We start from the raw sequence: 10690 nt of genomic DNA on the forward strand, positions 1-10690 counted from the left end.
CACTTGCATATGCATCTTGCATTTTTTCGAAAATATCATGCATTCATAGTGTTCTTCATGATCTTCAAGTTGTTCTTGGTAAATCTTCTTGTTTGATCTTGATGATTTTTTTTGTTTTGTGTCTTTTCATGTTTATCATATGCATTCTTGAATTCGTAGTGTCTAAGCATTAAAGAATTCTAAGTTTGGTGTCTTGCATGTTTTCTTTGCATTAAAAATTTTAAAAAAATTGTGTCTTGATGTTCATCATGACATTCATAGTGTTCTTGGTGTTCATCTTGACATTCATAGCATTCTTGCATGCATTCATGGTTTTGATCTAAAAATTTCATGCACTGCATATTTTTCATGTTTTTCATAAAAATTTCAAAAAGCAAAAAAATATCTTTCCCTTTTTCTCTCATCAAATTCGAAAATTTGGGTTGACTTTTTAAAAAATTTTTAAAAATCAAATTGTTTCTCATGAGTCAAATCAAATTTTCAATTTGAAAATCTTATCTTTTTCAAAATCTTTTTCAAAAATCAAATCTTTTTCAAAATTATTAGTTATTTTCGAAAATTTCAAAAAATATTTTTCAAAAATCTTTTTCTTATTTTTATCACAAATTTTCGAAAATAACATAATCAATTAATGTTTTGATTCAAAAATTTGAAGTTTGTTACTTGCTTGTTAAGAAAGATTCAAACTTTAAGTTCTAGAATCATATCTTGTGATTTCTTATGAATCAAGTCATTGATTGTGATTTTAAAAAATCAAATCTTTTTCAAAACTAATCTCTATCATATCTTTTCAAAAATATCTTCTCATCTTATCTTTTTCAAAAATATCTTTTCAAAATATCTTTTCTAACCTCCTAACTTCTTATCTTTTTCAAAATTTGTTTCAACTAACTAACTAACTTTTTGTTTGTTTCTTAACTTTTTCAAAACTACCTAACTAACGCTCTCTCTCTCTATTTTCGAAAATATCTTTCCCCTTTTTCAAAATTTCTTTTTAATTAACTAATTATTTTTAATTTTTATTTTTGATTTCAAAAAAATTTCGAAAAAAATTTACTAAACATTTTTCAAAAAAAAAACTATTTTCAAAAATCACTAACTCTTTTTCAAAATAATTTTCAAAAATTATCCCTCCCCCATCCTATTCTATTTATTCATTCATATCCTAACATCTCATCTCACATCTCTTCCATTCGTACAGTTGCATTTCTTCCTTTACATCACATTCTTTGTCTCCCCCTTCTCTTCCACTCACAAAGGGATCCCTATACTGTGGTATAAAGGATCTCTATTATTATTATCATTTTTCTGGCCATTCTTCCTTGTCATATGAGCAGGAGCAAGGATAAGAACATTCTTGTGGAAGCAGATCCAGAACCTGAAAGGACTCTGAAGAGAAAATTAAGAGAAGCTAAAATACAACAATCCAGAGATAACCTTTCAGAAATTTTCGAACAGGCAGAGGAGATGGCAGCCGAAAATAATAATAATGCAAGGAGGATGCTTGGTGACTTTACTGCACCTAATTCCAATTTACATGGAAGAAGCATCTCCATTCCTGCCATTGGAGCAAACAACTTTGAGTTGAAACCTCAATTAGTTTCTCTGATGCAGCAGAACTGCAAGTTTCATGGACTTCCATCTGAAGATCCTTTTCAGTTCTTAACTGAATTCTTGCAGATATGTGATACTGTTAAGACTAATGGAGTAGATCCTGAAGTCTACAGGCTCATGCTTTTCCCTTTTGCTGTAAGAGACAGAGCTAGATTATGGTTGGATTCTCAACCTAAAGACAGCCTGAACTCTTGGGATAAGCTGGTCACGGCTTTCTTAGCCAAGTACTTTCCTCCTCAAAAGCTGAGCAAGCTTAGAGCTGATGTTCAAACCTTCAGACAGAAAGAAGGTGAATCTCTCTATGAAGCTTGGGAAAGATACAAACAGTTGACCAAAAAGTGTCCTTCTGACATGCTTTCAGAATGGACCATCCTGGATATATTCTATGATGGTTTATCTGAGCTATCAAAGATGTCACTGGACACTTCTGCAGGTGGATCCATTCACCTAAAGAAAACGCCTGCAGAAGCTCAAGAACTCATTGACATTGTTGCTAATAACCAGTTCATGTACACCTCTGAAAGGAATCCTGTGAGTAATGGGACGCCTATGAAGAAGGGAGTTCTTGAGGTTGATACTCTGAATGCCATATTGGCTCAGAATAAAATATTGACTCAGCAAGTCAATATGATCTCTCAGAGTCTGAATGGAATGCAAGCTGCATCCAACAGTACTCAAGAGGCATCTTCTGAAGAAGAAGCCTATGATCCTGAGAACCCTGCAATAGCAGAGGTAAATTACTTAGGTGAACCTTATGGAAACACATATAACTCAACATGGAGAAATCATCCAAATTTCTCATGGAAGGATCAAAAGCTCCAACAAGGCTTTAATAATGGTGGAAGAAACAGGTTTAGCAATAGCAAGCCTTTTCCATCATCAACTCAGCAACAGACAGAGAACTCTGAACAAAATGCTTCTAATTTAGCAAATCTAGTCTCTGATCTATCTAAGGCCACTGTAAGTTTCATGAATGAAACAAGGTCTTCCATTAGAAATCTGGAAGCACAAGTGGGCCAGCTGAGTAAAAGGATCACTGAAATCCCTCCTAGTACTCTCCCAAGCAATACAGAAGAAAACCCAAAAGGAGAGTGCAAGGCCATTGACATAAGCGCCATGGCCGAACCTGTGAGGAGAGGAGAGGACGTGAATCCTAAGGAGGAAGACCTCCTGGGACGTCCAGTGATCAATAAGGAGCTTCCCTCTAGGAAATCAAAGGACTCTGAGGCTCATCTAGAGACCATAGAGATCCCATTGAACCTCCTTATGCCCTTCATGAGCTCTGATGAGTATTCCTCTTCTGAAGAGAATGAGGATGTTACTGAAGAGCAAACTGCCAAGTTTCTTGGTGCAATCATGAAGCTGAATGCCAAATTGTTTGGCATCGATGCTTGGGAAGTTGAACCTCCCTTGTTCATCAATGAACTAAGTGATCTGGATCAACTGACATTGCCTCAGAAGAGACAGGATCCTGGAAAGTTCATAATACCCTGTACCATAGGCACTGGTAGCACGAATTGTGAATCACACCTTTCACAACGCGTACCACTAACCAGCAAGTGCACTGGGTCGTCCAAGTAATACCTCACGTGAGTAAGGGTCGAATCCCACGGAGATTGTTAGTTTGAAGCAATCTATGGTTATCTTGTAAATCTTAGTCAGGAAGTCAATTATGTTTATCAGTTGAATTGCAAATAAACAATAGAGCATGGATTAAAGGTTACTTGTTATGCAGTAATGGAGAATATGTTGGAGTTTTGGAGATGCTTTGTCCTCTGAATCTCTGCTTTCCTCTGTCTTCTGATTCACGCACGCACGTCCCCCTATGGCAAGCTGTGTGTTGGTGGATCACCGTTGTCAATGGCTACCTTCCATCCTTCCAGTGAAAACTACGCTCACGCGCTCTGTCACAGCACGGCTAATCACCGGTTGGTTCTCGATCCGGTTGGAATAGGACTTACTATCCTTTTGCGTCTGTCACTAACGCCCAGCCTTCAGGAGTTTGAAGCTCGTCACAGTCATTCAATCACTGAATCCTACTCGGAATACCACAGACAAGGTTTAGACTTTCCGGATTCTCATGAATGCCGCCATCAGTTCTAGCTTATACCACGGAGATTCTGATTAAGGAATCTAAGAGATACTCATTCAATCGGATATAGAACGGAGGTGGTTGTCAGGCACACGTTCATGGTTTGAGGAAGGTGATGGATGTCACGGATCATCACCTTCATCACAGTTAAGCGCAAATGAACATCTTAGATAGGAACAAGCGTGTTTGAATGGAAAACAGAAATACTTGCATTAATTCATTGAGACACAGCAGAGCTCCTCACCCCCAACAATGGGGTTTAGAGACTCATGCCATCAGAGAATACAAAGTTTAGATCTGAAATGTCATGAGATCCAAAATAAGTCTCTAAAAGTTGTTTAAATACTAAACTAGTAGCCTAGGGTTACAAAATATGAGTGGACTATGATGGATGATGCAGAGATCCACTTCTGGGGCCCACTTGGTGTGCTGGGGCCCACTTGGTGTGTGCTGGGGCTGAGACTTTAAGCAATCCACGTGTAGAGGCCATTTGTGGAGTTGAACGCCAGTTTTGTGCCAGTTTGGGCGTTCAACTCCAGTTTTTTATCCTTTTCTGGCGCTGGACGCCAGAATTGGGTAGAGGACTGGCGTTGAACGCCAGTTTACGTCGTCTATTCTTGTGCAAAGTATGGACTATTATATATTGCTGGAAAGCCCTGGATGTCTACTTTCCAACGCAATTGGAAGCACGCCATTTCGAGTTCTGTAGCTCCAGAAAATCCACTTTGAGTGCAGGGAGGTCAGAATCCAACAGCATCAGCAGTCCTTTTTCAGCCTGAATCAGATTTTTGCTCAGCTCCTTCAATTTCAGCCAGAAAAATATCTGAAATTACAGAAAAACACACAACTCATAGTAAAGTCCAGAAATATGAATTTTTCCTAAAAACTACTAGAAATAGACTAAAAACTAACTAAAACATACTCTAAACTATATGAAATTATCCCCAAAAAGCGTATAAAATATCCGCTCATCACAACACCAAACTTAAACTGTTGCTTGTCCTCAAGCAACTAGACAAATAAAATAGAAGACTAATAGGTTGAGAAGCAATAATATCTCAGAGTTTTTGATTGAAGCTCAGATTCTAATTAGATGAGCGGGACTAGTAGCTTTTTGCTTCTGAACAGTTTTGGCATCTCACTTTGTCCATTGAAGCTCAGAGTGATTGGCATCTATAGGAACTCAGAATTCAGATAGTGTTATTGATTCTCTTAGTTCAGTGTAATGATTCTTGAACACAGCTTCTTTATGAGTCTTGGCCGTGGCCCTAAGCACTTTGTTTTCCAGTATTACTACCGGATACATAAATGCCACAAACACATAACTGGGTGAACCTTTTCAGATTGTGACTCAGCTTTGCTAAAGTCCCCAATTAGAGGTGTCCAGAGTTCTTAAGCACACTCTTCTTTTTGCTTTGGACCTTGACTTTAACCGCTCAGTCTCAAGTTTTCACTTGACACCTGCACGCCACAAGCACATGGTTAGGGACAGCTTGGTTTAGCCGCTTAGACCAGGATTTCAGTCCTTTAGGCCCTCCTATCCACTGATGCTCAAAGCCTTGGGATTCTTTTTATTACCCTTGCCTTTTGGTTTTAAGGGCTTTGGCTTTTTGCTCTTGCCTTTTGGTTTTAAGAGCTTTGGCTTTTTCTGCTTGCTTTCTCTTTTTTTCTTTCTCTTTTTTTTTTTTCTGCAAGCTTTGTTCTTTGCTGCTTTTTCTTGCTTCAAGAATCATTTTTATGATTTTTCAGATTCTCAATAACATGTCTCATGTTCATCATTCTTTCAAGAGCCAACATATTTAACAGTCTTAAACAACAAATTCAGAAGATATATGCACTGTTCAAGCATTCATTCAGAAGACAGAAAGCATTGCCACCACATTTAACTAATTAGAATTTCTCTTATTAAAACTCGAAATTTTATTGCTTCTTATTCAAAAGATCTACTACTTTATTCATGTTTGCTGATGATGAGAAAAATAAACTATAGCTTAATTGGAGATAAAATCAAAATAGATACTAATTACTACTATATGACTCCTAAGGTAAAATTAAAATAAGAACAGTTATCACAGAGTTAAGGCTAAGATTAGAACTCAACAACCTTGAGGTTTGGGAAGTGGATGTTCCTCTAGTCTGTGAGGTGCTTGGTCCTTCAAGAGAGAATTTCTGGCGCTTCAGTTCCTTTAAATCACGCCCTTACTCCTCTTGGAGTGGGTTGTTTTCCTTTAGGGGCCATGATCTTAGTGATCACGGATAAGCACACCAAACTTAGAGCTTTGCTTGTCCTCAAGCAAAAGAAAAAGAAGGAGATGGGTAGAAGGAGAGCTCCTCCCCACCATCCTGGCGTTTGAACGCCCAAACACTGCCTGTTTTGGGCGTTCAACGCCCAAGTGCTGCTCTCCTGGGCGTTCAACGCCCAGTTGTTGCCCTTTTCTGGCGTTGAACGCCAGATAGCTATCCTTACTGGCGTTCAGCGCCCACTGGATGCCCATTTTGGGCGCTGAACGCCCAAAATGGCCTTCACTGGCGTTTTCTTGCCAGTAAGCTCCCTATCTCTGTTTTGTGTGTAGATTCCTTCTGTAACCCTGTAAACTTATGCAAATGATTCTTTACCTTAGTGTCAGTGAACTTTATATAAAAAAAAAATAAAAATAGGGCAAAATGCTTAGAGGATTGTTGCCCCATGGCTGGGTTGCCTCCCAGCAAGCGCTTCTTTATTGTCTTTAGCTGGACCTTGCTGAGCTTTTAATCTAGCTTCAGCCTTGAGCATTCTTGCTCAGTGTTGCCTTCAAGATAATGCTTGATTCTCTGTCCATTGACAATGAACTTCTTATCAGAATCAATATCTTGAAGCTCCACATAACCATATGGTGACACACTTGTAATCACGTATGGTCCCCTCCACCGGGATTTCAGTTTCCCGGGGAATAGCCTGAGTCTAGAGTTAAACAACAGGACCTTCTGTCCTGGTTCAAAGATTCTAGATGACAGCTTTCTGTCATGCCATTTTTTTTATTTTTCTTTATAAAGCTTGGCATTTTCGAAAGCTGTGAATCTGAATTCCTCTAGCTCATTTAGCTGGAGCAATCATTTTTCTCCTGCTAATTTGGCATCTAAGTTTAGGAATCTGGTTGCCCAATAAGCTTTATGTTCCAGTTCCACGGGCAGGTGACATGCCTTACCATACACAAGTTGGTATGGAGAGGTCCCTATAAGGGTCTTGAATGCTGTTCTGTAAGCCCACAGAGCATCATCCAAGCTCCTTGCCCAATCCTTTCTACGGGTATTTACTGTCCGTTCCAGGATTCTCTTTAATTCTCTGTTAGAGACTTCAGCTTGCCCGTTGGTTTGTGGATGATATGGAGTGGCCACTTTGTGGCGAATTCCATACTGAACCATGGCAGAGTAAAGCTGTTTATTGCAGAAGTGAGTGCCTCCATCGCTGATTAACACTCTAGGGACACCAAACCTGCTAAAGATATGTTTCTGGAGGAATTTCAGCACTGTTTTAGTATCATTGGAGGGTGTGGCGATAGCCTCAACCCATTTTGATACATAGTCAACTGCCACCAGAATATAAGTGTTTGAGTATGATGGTGGAAAAGGTCCCATGAAGTCAATTCCCCATACATCAAACAACTCTATTTCCAAGATCCCTTGTTGAGGCATGGCGTAACCATGAGGCAGGTTACCAGCTCTTTGGCAACTGTCACAATTACGTACAAACTCTCGGGAATCTTTATAGAGTGTGGGCCAATAGAAGCCACATTGGAGGACTTTGGTGGCTGTTCGCTCACCTCCGAAATGGCCTCCATATTGAGATCCGTGGCAATGCCATAGGATTCTCTGTGCTTCCTCTCTGGGGACACACCTACGGATAATTCCGTCTGCACATCTCTTAAAGAGATAGGGTTCATCCCACAAGTAGTACTTTGCATCAGTAACTAATTTCTTCTTTTGTATTCTATTGTACTCCTTGGGTATGAACCTTGCAGCTTTATAGTTTGCAATATCGGCAAACCATGGTGCTTCCTGAATGGCAAATAGATGCTCATCAGGGAACGTCTCAGAGATCTCAAAGAAGGGGAGGGACGTCCCTTCCACTGGCTCTATCCGGGACAGATGATCAGCCACTTGGTTCTCTGTCCCTTTTCTGTCTCTTATTTCTATATCAAACTCTTGCAGAAGCAATACCCATCTGATGAGCCTGGGTTTTGAATCCTGCTTTGTGAGTAGATACTTAAGAGCAGCATGGTCAGTGTACACAATCACCTTTGATCCTACTAAGTAGGATCTGAACTTGTCAATGGCGTAAACCACTGCAAGTAATTCCTTTTCTGTGGTTGTGTAATTTTTCTGGGCATCATTTAAAACGCGGCTGGCATAATAAATGACATGCAGAAGCTTGTCATGCCTCTGTCCCAATACTGCACCAATGGCATGATCACTGGCATCACACATTAACTCAAATGGCAATGTCCAGTCTGGTGCAGAAATGACTAGTGCTGTGACCAGCTTAGCTTTCAGCGTTTCAAACGCCTGCAGGCATGCTGTGTCAAACACAAATGGCGTGTCAGCAGCTAGCAGATTGCTTAGAGGTTTTGCGATTTTTGAAAAATCCTTTATAAACCTCCTATAGAATCCTGCATGCCCCAGAAAGCTTCTGATTGCCTTAACATTGGCAGGTGGTGGTAATTTTTCAATTACCTCTATTTTTGCTTGATCCACCTCTATTCCCTTGTTTGAGATCTTATGCCCAAGAACAATTCCTTCAGTCACCATGAAGTGACACTTTTCCCAGTTTAAAACTAGGTTGGTTTCTTGGCATCTTTTCAGAACAAGTTTCAAGTGATCAAGACAGGAGCTGAATGAGTCTCCATATACTGAGAAGTCATCCATGAAGACTTCCAGAAATTTTTCCACCATATCAGAGAAAATAGAGAGCATGCATCTCTGGAAGGTTGCAGGTGCATTGCATAGCCCAAAGGGCATCCTTCTGTAAGCAAACACTCCGGATGGACATGTGAATGCTTTTTTCTCTTGATCCTGGGGATCTACTGCAATCTGGTTATAGCCTGAGTAGCCATCCAAAAAGCAGTAATAATCATGACCTGCTAGTCTCTCTAGCATCTGGTCTATGAATGGTAAAGGAAAATGATCCTTTCTGGTGGCTGTATTGAGCCTTCTGTAGTCAATACACATGCGCCACCCTGTAACTGTTCTTGTAGGAACCAGTTCATTTTTTTCATTATGAATCACTGTCATGCCTCCCTTTTTTGGGACGACTTGAACAGGGCTCACCCAGGGGCTATCAGAAATGGGATAAATAATCTCAGCCTCTAGTAATTTGGTGACCTCTTTCTGCACCACTTCCTTCATGGCTGGATTTAGCCGCCTCTGTGGTTGAACCACTGGTTTGGCATTATCCTCCAATAGGATTTTGTGCATGCATCTAGCTGGGCTTATGCCCTTAAGGTCACCTATGGACCACCCAAGAGCTGTCTTGTGTGTCCTTAGCACTTGAATAAGTGCTTCCTCTTCCTGTGAATTTAAAGCAGAGCTTATGATCACTGGAAAAGTGTCACCTTCTCCTAGAAATGCATATTTCAAGGATGGTGGCAGTGGCTTGAGCTCTGGTTTAGGAGGCTTTTCCTCTTTCAGAAGAAAGTTCAGAGGCTCTTTCATGTCCCCTGAATCCTCCAAATCAGGCTGAACATCTTTAAAGATGTTTTCCAACTCTGATTCGAGACTCTCAGCCATGTTGATCTCTTCTACCAAAGAGTCAATAAGGTCAACTTTCATGCAGTCTGTTGATGTGTCTGGATGCTGCATGGCTTTGACAGCGTTCAACTTGAACTCGTCATCGTTGACTCTCAAGGTTATTTCCCCCTGCTGGACGTCAATGAGGGATCGTCCAGTTGCTAGGAAGGGTCTTCCTAGAATGAGAGTAGCACTCTTGTGCTCCTCCATTTCCAGCACAACAAAGTCAGTGGGAAAGGCGAATGGCCCAACTCTGACAATCATGTCCTCAATCACGCCTGATGGGTATTTAGTGGAACCATCAGCAAGTTGGAGACATATCCGGGTTGGTTTAACTACTTCAGTTAAGCCAAGCTTCCTGATAGTGGATGCAGGTATTAGGTTGATGCTTGCCCCAAGATCGCATAAAGCTGTCTTGGTGCAATCACCTTCTAATATGCATGGTATCAGAAAACTCCCAGGGTCTTTAAGCTTTTCAGGAAAGCTTTTCAGAATGACTGCACTGCATTCTTCAGTGAGGAGAACTCTTTCTGTTTCTCTCCACTCCTTTTTATGACTCAAGATCTCTTTCATGAACTTGGCATAAGAAGGTATTTGCTCAAGTGCCTCTGCAAATGGAATCTTTATTTCAAGAGTCCTTAGATAATCTGCAAAGCGAGCAAATTGCTTATCCTGCTCCTCTTTCCGGAGTTTTTGAGGATAAGGTATCTTGGCTTTATATTCCTCAACCTTAGTGGTTAAAGAAGCCTTTTTAGAGGGGTTGTTGTCAGCACTTGTGTGTGTCTGATCCCTCACTGGCAATTGAATGCCAGAGTCAGAAGCTGGAGTGACGTTAGACGCCAGCTCACTGTCTGTTCCTGGCGCCTGAACGCCAGAACTGTGCTCCTGTTGGGCGTTCAACGCCAGATTCTTGCCCATTTCTGGCGTTGAACGCCAATCCTGCCTTGTTTCTGGCGCTGAACGCCAGTTTTGGGCATGGTCTGGGCGTTCAGCGCCTGCCTTCCACCCATTTTCTGGCGTTTTAGTGCCAGAATTATTTTTCCCTGGGCTCTTACTGTCCTCAGGGGAATCTATGGTGGGTTGCTTATTTCTTGAATTTTTGATGCCTTGAGGTGGGGTATTTAATGTTTTCCCACTTCTTAATTGAACTGCTTGGCATTCTTCTGCTATTTGCTTTGATAGCTGCTGCTTTGTTTGCTTAAACTGTTCTTCCATATGTAT

General features: G+C 40.6%; 1 non-coding gene across 1 annotated transcript; it reads right to left on the reverse strand.

The window, feature by feature from the left end:
• Nucleotides 1-1863: 1863 nt before the first annotated feature.
• LOC148548467 (small nucleolar RNA R71) lies at nt 1864-1971 on the reverse strand. Its single transcript, XR_015898274.1, has one exon. It is a non-coding gene; the product is annotated as a small nucleolar RNA R71 (small nucleolar RNA).
• Between the last annotated feature and the right edge of the window lie 8719 nt (nt 1972-10690).

Source organism: Arachis ipaensis, chromosome B8, assembly GCF_059453495.1.
Source record: "Arachis ipaensis isolate K30076 ecotype BB chromosome B8, ASM5945349v1, whole genome shotgun sequence".
In the NCBI taxonomy this organism is placed as follows: Eukaryota; Viridiplantae; Streptophyta; class Magnoliopsida; order Fabales; family Fabaceae; genus Arachis; species Arachis ipaensis.